Genomic DNA, 10,123 nt, shown 5'->3' on the forward strand with positions numbered 1-10,123 from the left:
CTCTGACCTATTGACTCTTATTTGTTTTCTTACCATTTCTAAAGAGTAGGTAGAGCATCGAGCAGGGTGCGTGGGGACAGTGTAAGAATGAAAGGGGCAGACCGAAGCGGCTGTCTGTGCACCCGTCCCATGGGGATCCCTCTCTGTTCGGGGCTTGAGAAGCCGATCGCTAACCCCTTTCTACCTTAAAGAGGGACAAAGAGCTTCAAAAGAAGGTCCAAATGGTGATGGACACCGAACAATGCGGAAATTTCTGGATCTGTCATCCAAATAAAAATTAGAAGCAAAACGGCCTTTATAAAAGAGCCAAAAAAAAAAAAAAAAAAAACAAAAAAACCCTCCCCCAACAGGATGTACAACAGCAAACATTCTGCAAGGGGAAAGCTTCAAATCTTATCAACCCTGAACCTTTGCATAACTGAAACCAAAAAGTCCATCACAGCCTCACCCTCCCTCACCCCTCCCCCGGCAGAAAGGGCTGAGGGAAGATGACAATGTTTAGCTCCAACCTGCCCTTGGGATAATTGCACGTTCCGAATGACATCAAACAAACAGGCAGTCTGGACGTTATTGGCATGAAATGCTATTAGGTTGTCAAGAATCCTGTGATCTCCAATTGCAAGAATGGGTACAAAATGACTCGGCAGAGGATATTAACGGATTGCAGGGTATTCCCTCTCTCGTTGCATTCGCATTTTTTTTTTCTCCAATCATTTTGAGTCACATTCTGGAGGGGTAAAACTAGGTAGGATTTTCCCATTAGGCAGATGGTGCGATTGAAAGAAAAAGAGTGGTTTTGCTGGGCTTAGAAACGTCCCATATGATCTTCTCCTGGTTTATAAGCTTTTTTGGAATCAAACCAATGTCGGCAGCTATGACATGATTACACCCAGCAGGTAAAAGAGAAGCACTGAAATTAAACTGTCTCTGTAAGTCATCCACGTTGCAATTAACTCCGCACGGCTTTGCTGGTCATGACAGATCGTCTGCTGTAGATTTGAGGAGGATGTCGGCATAAAATGACTGCAAAGTCGAAATCCTCCCTCTAGAAACATAAAATCATTCTGTACCTGGCATAGAGTTGTTAAGTGGGAGGGAATCAAGTATACACTGTAGCCCAGACCTCTGATTGTATAGAAGAAGATAACTGAGGGTCCTAGAGGTGAAGTGAAATGGTCCACCAGCTCATTAGTGGCAATATCACCACTAGAATCTAGGATTGCTGATCTGTACACCGGTATTTTTCCCAGTATCACGGAACCTATACCTTTTTTAAACATGAAATATTTATACCTTGAATTTGGAAGTAAGTTGAGAGTTTGAGAGTTGCTGCTATAAACTTTGTTGGTAGTTGTTTTTTTGTGCCAACTTAGTATTAATTGGGGAATCAGCTTTACTTCATTCTCACTTTATTAGGAAAGTTGGAACCCATACATTTGCTCTAACTTCTGGGATGGGCGCTGATCCCAATCTGGTCAACTCTGATTGAATTCTTATCTTCCTGGGCTAGTGGATTGGTGTTGAGTTAGGCACCTGGTCCTAACTCAGCCAATCAGACCCCTACCTGGGATTATTGCTGGAACTTCGGAGAATGATAAATAATACATCCAGCACACAGAATGAACGAGATTTGGGGGATACAATCAGTGTACACTTTTATCTTGATCTCCCCTCTCCCTCCAAAATGTATTTTATGGGAAAAGTTCTGATCCTGCACAAAACTTTAAGAGACGTATAATTTTTTTCGCTCTCAAAGAGTGAGAAGTTCTTCATATTTTTAAGATGTAATTCAATATGTAGAATGTCAAATCCCCTTTGTGAGTTAAAGTTAAGGCTACCCATCTGCTGCTAACTACAGCTGGTGACAAGATAAAAGTGTATGGACTGGAAAAGAGGAAGAAATGATCTTTTCTTTTTATTTACCACTTTCACCCAATATACGTCCGTTTCTTCCTTTCCCAACTTGATAAGCAGATCTCTTCCCCTTCAGGGTCAAATCTGAGCCAGGGACCGAGTGGAATGCAAGAGGAGACAGAAGTCTGGCAGGAAGAAAGGCCTCACTTGACTGACCCTGTTGTGTTCAGGCTTCATTCTCTCTGCTTCTGACTTTCTCTTGAGGGCATTTTCATGGGTTCTTTAGAGACCACGTGTTGGGGCTCTCATGCCATTCATGCCCTCGACCAGATGAATACTTCATCACGCTTTCAACCTTATTCTTACCACAGCCACAAACTGTCCACAATTCAGTTTTTCTCTTTGGATCGGATCTAAGACAGTGACCCTGGTGCTTTCTCATGAGTCTTGGCCGCACACGGTCTGTTATGGGCTGACTTCTGCCCCATTCCCCCACTCCATTTATACGTTAAGGTCCTAACCCCCTGTACCTCAGAATGGGACTGAATTTGGAGAAATGGCCTTTAAAGAGGTAATTAAGTCAAAATGAGGTGAGTAGGGTGAACCAGTATGACAGGCGTCCTTACAATAAGGTATTAGGACCCCGACACACACATAGGAAAGACCACCTGAGGACACATCAAGAAGGTGGCTGTCTCAAGCCAAGGAAAGAGGCCTCCGGGGAAACCAAGCATGCTCTAATCCTGATCATGGATTTTGGTCCCCAAAACTGAAAAAATAAATTTCTGTTGTTAAAGCCACCTAGGGTTTGGTATTTTGTTACGGCGGCCTTAGGATAGCCTTACACAGTCCAAGAGAAACCCTTATGCATCATTCTTGTTGTCAGAGCTTAGAAATACAAGCCTAACATCACAGCAATTCTTCTTTGTTGTTTCTAGAAAAGCTAGGCAACTTTTTTCTCACCGTTGAGATTTCAGTTGCAGGGAAAACTGCATTATATGTATAATGTCCATCTCTCAGAGTGATTCCTTTAAAGCTTCCTCACTCACCCTTTCTCACAAACAGTTTGACTCAAACAAATCTTTCTCCTGACTTCTTCATATCCCCCACGCCAACCCTTTCGATAACAGAGATTTCCATCGTGGTACCATTTGGTTTGGGTTAGCTCTTTCAGATCCCCCCATGGCTTAGTACCTCCTTCGCAACACAATAGGTAGTGGTTTCGCTGAAACTTTTGCTCTGCTGGTTATAAAATTACATCCTTCATGACGAGAGCCCAGGTAGTAATGAAGTCAACTCACAAAGAAAAGTAAAACCGGTGGATGGAAAAGGAAAGTCTTGATAGTATCATTCGTGAATTCAGCGGTACCTGAGCAGGGTCTAGCTTGGGATACTTCGGTTAAGCGAGCTGACCTGAGAGCCAGCATTCTTACCCTCTGTTGCCTCATTTTCAAAGCTTCCATTGAAATAAAACAAATCCCATTGATGATGTGATTATTTTCAAGGGCTTTATTATTGGCTGGCTCGGTTCCCAACCTGTTACGAAAATGGCCATAGTGGTCACCGCAGCTGGGGCCTGGGGGCCGTAACATGAGCCCAGAGTCTGCACTGCTCAGTGGGCTGAGCAGAAATATCCCTTGGAGCACAGGAGCCCCTCTAAGGTGGGATGGGTAGAGACCCGAGCAGTCTCAAGTAGCGCAGATGACCAGAGCCAAAAGTCTTTGAGCTTGGGCCATTGCAGATTCCCAGATTAATTTTTCTGAATCCTTGAGCTTCCCAATAATCCAATGAGTCTTTGTGCCTTATCTATGCTTTCACTGCAGTATCTTTTATGTCCAAACTCGATTTTCCATTCCTATGATCTGTTACGTAAGCCCACAAATGCTCTCAAAACTCCCACTTAGGATTCACTCTATTTTGACAAGTGCACGTTTATTTATGCAATTTTGTGTATAATTTTAAGGGGTTTGCTCACCCTCTAAAATCCATCTGTAGATCTTAAGAACCTCTCCTTTATACTTGGGCCTGATCTGGCTTTCACAATATTGACAGATATCCTGAACAAAGCAGGATGAGTTTTTGTTTTTTTTTTTTTTAAAGTTTGTGCTATCAGGCATTTTATTAAGGGCTTATTATGTGCCAGGAACTATGCAAAACCTGGTGATTTTGCATGAATTGCCTCATTTATTCCTACCACAACCTTCTCTCTAAAAAAATATTTTATTTATTTATTTATTTATTTGAGAAAGAGAAAGAGGAGGGTAGAGGCAGAGGTAGAAAGAATCACAAGCAGACTCTGTGCTGAGCATGGAGCCTGACACAGGGCTCGACCTCATAGCCCTGAGATCATGACCTGAGCTGAAATCGAGAGTCGGACGGCCAAGCGACTGAGCCGCTCAGGCGCCGTATCACAGCCTTCTGAAGCACATCCTATTTTTATTCCCACTTTACAGAAAACAGGTTTAGTGGTATTATGTAAAGTCACAGGCCACGGCTGACCCTGAACTCAAACTCAGTTCAGTTTCTGAAGGATGACCTTATACGGCCTTTCTTTTTGTACTGTTTTCTTCTCCTGTGGCTTTGTCCCATGGGTAGTTTCTTAATTCTCCCAATTAGTGAGGTCTGGTATATAATGCTGCCGTAACAGAAAACCCTCAAGATCTCAGTGTCTGCACGGTGAGGGCTGATTACTCATACACAGTCTTTGGTGGGCATGGAAGCCCCTGTGCCTCCAGTAGCTCTGCCCTCAGAACATGGAACGGTCGGGGCACCTGGGTGGCTCAGTGGGTTAAGCCGCTGCCTTCAGCTCAGGTCATGATCTCAGGGTCCTGGGATCGAGTCCCGCAACGGGCTCTCTGCTCAGCGGGGAGCCTGCTTCCCTCTCTCACTCTCTGCCTGCCTCTCTGCCTACTTGTGATCTCTCTCTGTCAAATAAATAAATAAAATCTTTAAAAAAAAAAAAAAAGAACATGGAACTGTCAAGGTCACCACTTTAAGGGAAGAGGTAGGTGAACAAGGCACACTTGCTTTTAACAGCCTCAGCCCAGAAGAGATATGTTGCGTATGTAATCTGGTCTCCGGGACCTTATGAAACGTTATTAGCTTTGTAACCTTTGCCACCAATGCAGAAGTGCATTATATTTCAAAGCCAGCTCAAAGAAATATTTACCTAAATATTAAATAAGCTCAGCCATTTCTTCTGTATATTTCCTGATTCTCGCATCACATAAGGCACACCCACAACATTCAGATATACTTATGATCAAGTGAACTAGCAGATGAAAGCTCTCGTGATTCTAACGTGGAATTTGTCAGTGTTTATCTCCTCTTCTTGTGGGGACCTGGTTTCTTGTGCTGTATGGCATCTACAATCAACCCCAGGGACATCCATGTGCTTTTGTCACCTCACTGCAAGCATAACACCTCAATCTGTGACAAGTCACTCCAACGTCCAGCATCTCACAGCAAAATAACAAGATTCTATAAATCCTCCAAAGCAATTTTGAAAAAAGTGAAGAACCCGTAACTGTCTAACAGGACACGAATCCAACCGAGACACTGTCCAAGCCTAAGAGTCAAATAAATACAGAAGCTCTCGAACAGCCCTGCCCTTCAGTAGAAACACAGGATGTTAGCAAACTGTTTTCCTAGAACATAGGTGGGAAGAGAAAGGTGAGCTGCAGCTCTGAACATTGTTTGCCCATATTAGTCCTGTTCAAAATCACGGGGTGCCCAGGGGGTGCAGTCGGTGAAGCGCTTGACTCTTGGCTTCAGCTCAGGTCATGATCTCAGGGTCCTGAGATCCAGCCCTGCCTCGGGCTCTGTGCTCAGCGGGAAATTTGCTTGAGATTCTCTCTCTCCCTCTGCCCCTCCCCCAATGCAAATAAATAAGTAGATAATATTTATAAATATACAAGTATTTATGAATAATAAATCCTTTTTATAAATAAATCTTTTTAAAAACACTCTGTTAACCAAAACAATCCTGTGGGGACATCTATCCCCCACCAACCATATTTTGTTTCAGCTTTATTTCTGCCTTCTCAAATGGAATGAATGACAGCTGTATTTACTGAGCCATAGGCATGGCACTAGGTGGGGTGTGTGTGTGTGTATTTTATACAATTTTTCATCGTTCTGGTAACATCACGAGGGGATGAAGAATACTCATCCCCTGGGCACCTGGGAGGTTCAGTCGTTAAGCGTCTGCCTTCATGATTCCAGGGTCCTGGGATCAAGGCCTGCATCAGGCTCCCTGCTCGACAGGAAACCTGCTTCTCTCTCTCCCTCTACCCCTGCTTGTGTTCCCTCTCTTGCTGTGTCTCTATCAAATAAATAAATAAAATCTTTTGAAAAAAAAGGGTAAGTTATTTCTTCAAGGTCATGTGCTGAGTAAGTTATGAAGCTGGCTTTCCAACCCGGGATTGGAATGGCTTCAGAGAGTCCCACTTACCAGGTTAAAAAAGGGGTACGCAAGATGTCCTCCAAAACCTCTGAGCGTGTTCCACAGAGACATGCCTGATTCCGCTCCATTGAAACCAGTCAGAATGTGACAGGAAGGAGCAAAGAGACTGGAAGAAGTCACAGAACCCGACGGGGAACGGTAGCTTCTGGGACCTGGAGGGTAGGAGAAATGAGGAGGTACTAGTCAAAGGTGACACATTTCCGGTTACAAGATGAAGAAATTCTGGAGATCAAATGTCGAGCGTGGCGACTATTGCTAATATTGCACTGGAGACCTGAAATAAGCCGAGAGGAGATGTGCACTTTCCTCAGGACACCAAAAGGGGGAGGGCTAACTGCGGGAGATGATGGATATGTTAACTGACTTGTGGTGACCATTTCACAATATTTACACACACCAACCATCACATTATACCCCTTAAAGGTATATAAGTTTTATTTTTTAGTGATATCTTAATGAAGCTGAAAAAAAATAAAATAATAATGAGGAGACAGGAACCTCAAGGCTTTCCCTATTCTCATCAGAGTCCTGAAAAAGAGAGTGGCCAGGTTACTGAGGGTAGGACAGGGTACGCCCTCTACCCTTACCTGATTTTACTCCACCAACAAATAACTATTCCTTTCTTCATTGCTGGGTTTGTTTGTTCATTTGTTAACTCAACTTCTTTTCTCTTACTGTTTGCCCTCCCTTCTCAAACCTCCACACCCAGACAGACTAGAGCTCTGCAGAACCTCCCTACCCAAGCCCTCTGAACACTGAGGACCGCGGACTTGTGGCACCGCACCCGGCTCCCCCACCACCGGGACCACCGTTTCTTTGATGCAGCGACAGAGGCACAAAGCCAACCGCCCATAAAACACTTGCAAATAATTTCTTCATCAAGAGAGTGGTTTTAATTCAACAGAAACTTGGCAGATGAGGAAAGAGGATTGAAAGTCTGGAGGCTTGGGAGCAGGAAGCCCAGAGTTCCAATCCTGATTTCATCAGTTGTCACTGTGGGATGTTGACCAAGTTAAGGGCAAAGTTGTTTCCTATAACATGGGGATAAGGATGGTGCCCAATCCGTAGGCTGAGTAGTGAAATGAGGAAGGGAAACACTGAGAACACATGGCAAGGCGCCCGCCAGTCATTGTTCTAGCTGGGGACATGGCGAGGAATCCTGAGAAAGTCCGTGCTCTCCCTCAGCACGTGCTCTAGGGAGGGAGGCAGAGGTAACACAGAAGCAGACAAATAAATACACACTATTTTGTCTGGTTGTAAGCACTGAGGAGAACACAAAGCTGGATCAATGTCTGAGAGTGGCTTTGGGGTGACAGAGCCACTTCTGAGGAACATGGGGAGATCGCAGACATACCTGCTCCCAGGGAGAGCCACCTCAGACAGGCCCACCAGCTCGACCCCAAAACTGACCATTCTCCTGGAGAAAAGAGGAGAGAAATCCATAATCTCTATCCCAAAATAAAGTCAAGGCTTGTATCAAGCCTTCTTTGCTCTCCTTTTCCCTGTGTGAATACTCAGCGAAGTCCCCGGATATGTCTCACGGGGCAAACCTGGTTAGCAGATTGCTGAGCGAACTCACACTTCCATCCAAACGTGTCAGCCTGCAGAACCCAGAACACTTTCCGGGAGGGAAGGGGCTGGAGGCCTGGCAGGCTTCATAGTCTTCCACCTGACTTCCATTCTTTCCAGTCAGAGACTCCATGTGGAAACAAACCTGAGCTACCATGTTGGTAAGATCATCCTTTTAGGTCAATGGAGAAGGTCAAGGTTGCTTGACCTTCTCAAGCAGCTTCTAACATTCCCAGGTCTTCCAGCTGGGGTCAGGAAAACCAACCTTGGCTGCTGCCTGCCCTCAGGTGACCTGCTCCTCAAAACATCAGTATCCAGGGTAAAGGGGTATCTGACAGTTGTTCCCATGGGTGTCTCCTGCCTCCTCCCGCCCCACCCCCCCGCCCGACTGCTGGCTCCTCACGAGGCTTCCTCACATCAAGACAACGCTTCTTAATCTTCTCCCTCACTTCCTTCTTCCATCTGGGGCATCCCGTCAGGGGTGTTTATCCTTAAATATCCCTTTAGGGAGTCCACGAACACCTCCCCACACTGCCTGGCGCTCTTTGCACTCCATTGCCACTAAGAGACAATGCTGGACCCATACGGTAGCTTCCTGCACGGGCCCAGCTCTCACCCCCTTTGGGGTGGCCCCACATCAGTCTCCTGCTGAATTTGCATCCCACTAAAGGTGACCGCTCACCCCGTGGAACAAGGCTTGCTCTCTTAGTGTAATACTCTTGCAGTTCTATTTTGATGTGCTGGTTTCTAAGAGATGATCCGTCGTAGGCTCAACAGGATAGAGGCTAGTTTTCAAGGGACAGCCCTCTTTCTAGTGTCTTGGTCCTGGTTTTTGTCAACTGTCCCATGTGCCTCTTGATGGAACAGGAGGGGGTGTCCATGTGGCAAGGCAAAGGGTGAACGGCCAGCTTTGGGGAGCCCTGCCTGCCCCCTCCAGCTCCAACCAGACGTCTCTTACACTGTCTACATACTGAGCTTCAGCAACAGGTTTTTAGTTGAGAATGGGTTATAGAAAAGGGTGAATACTTCTGGCCTGTACTGATTCCCCCTCTCCCATCCAGCAGGCCTGGAGGTTCCAGAAGGGTGTGACTCTGAGCTCTACAGGATCCCTTGCATACCAACCCTGAATCTCAAAATCGAGCCCGAGAGTTTGGCGTGACCCCAGTTCCCGTCATTCAACAGATGGTTATTAAGAACACATTCTGTGCACAGGGAATGAAGCACGACAGGACACTTTCTGCCAACAAGACAGACTCACAGATCTGCCTTCTTTTCTGTGGACATCTCAATGCTGAGTTCTTATTTAAAAAAAAAAAAAATTTTTTTTTAATGCTGATTTCTAAGGACTGAATTCTAGCCCACCCCCCTGCCAAGAGCCCTTCACAGGTATCTCTCAGGGGGCTTTATGGCTGTCATACCTGCTTGGGCATCACAGGGTCCCCGAGGAACGTTCTGCAAGTTGGAATCTGAAGAACTCTCACGGTCACTGAAAGCAACCTGTGGTGTTGTTTACCAAGTGTAACACAGAGCAGGGGGTTCTCGCATCCACTGGTAGAATAGGATGTTTTAAAACTTCCCATTTCTTCAATTCACAGACCTGTACCCCTGGGGAAAATAATGCATTATATGCTAATAAAAATAATTAGTTTTAAAAAACCTTCCCATTTCTTGCACAGAAGGATAGATCCTATAGGAGGAGGTATAAGACAAGTGGTCTCATACCACACTAAAATTAGAAGGAAAAAAAAAAAGAAATAAAAGAAGAAAGGGAAAGAAGGAAAGATTAAGGAAGAAATGATTTAGGGGAATTCTTCCAGGGGGACCTGTAAACCTAGTGCCTGACCCTCTGGGCATAGCGGCGAACTTCCGTCTCTCACTGGCGGGAAAACGATATTCCATCCCTCTTCCTCCAGATGTCCCCAGGTCCGAACATAAAACCCAATCCAGCCCAAATGAGTCCATCCTAAGGCATGGGCCAGTGAGCCAATAAAGTTTCCTTGTAAGTTGTGTCTGTGCCCCTGAAACAAAACCAAACCTGGTCTCTTACCCCTCCCCCCACATCCATCATCAAATAAGAGATATTCCTATATTACATACATACTATTTCCTCTCTCCTGCACTGCCACCCAACGTTTGACCTAAACAACTTTTCAATGTTTTGGTAGCTTCATCTCTGTGTGTGTGTATGTATGTATGTATGTATATATATATATATATATATATATATATATATAT

At 45.1% G+C, this 10,123-nt stretch overlaps 1 long non-coding RNA gene across 1 annotated transcript; it reads right to left on the reverse strand.

Annotated features, from left to right (window-relative positions):
- Positions 1-4,831: 4,831 nt before the first annotated feature.
- Positions 4,832-9,437, reverse strand: LOC131812889 (uncharacterized). Its single transcript, XR_009346535.1, has 3 exons — positions 9,307-9,437; positions 7,674-7,736; positions 4,832-6,471 (listed from the first exon to the last, which is right to left on the reverse strand). It is a non-coding gene; the product is annotated as an uncharacterized LOC131812889 (long non-coding RNA).
- Positions 9,438-10,123: the final 686 nt, after the last annotated feature.

Source organism: Mustela lutreola, chromosome 12 (genome assembly GCF_030435805.1).
Source record: "Mustela lutreola isolate mMusLut2 chromosome 12, mMusLut2.pri, whole genome shotgun sequence".
Lineage (NCBI taxonomy): Eukaryota > Metazoa > Chordata > Mammalia > Carnivora > Mustelidae > Mustela > Mustela lutreola.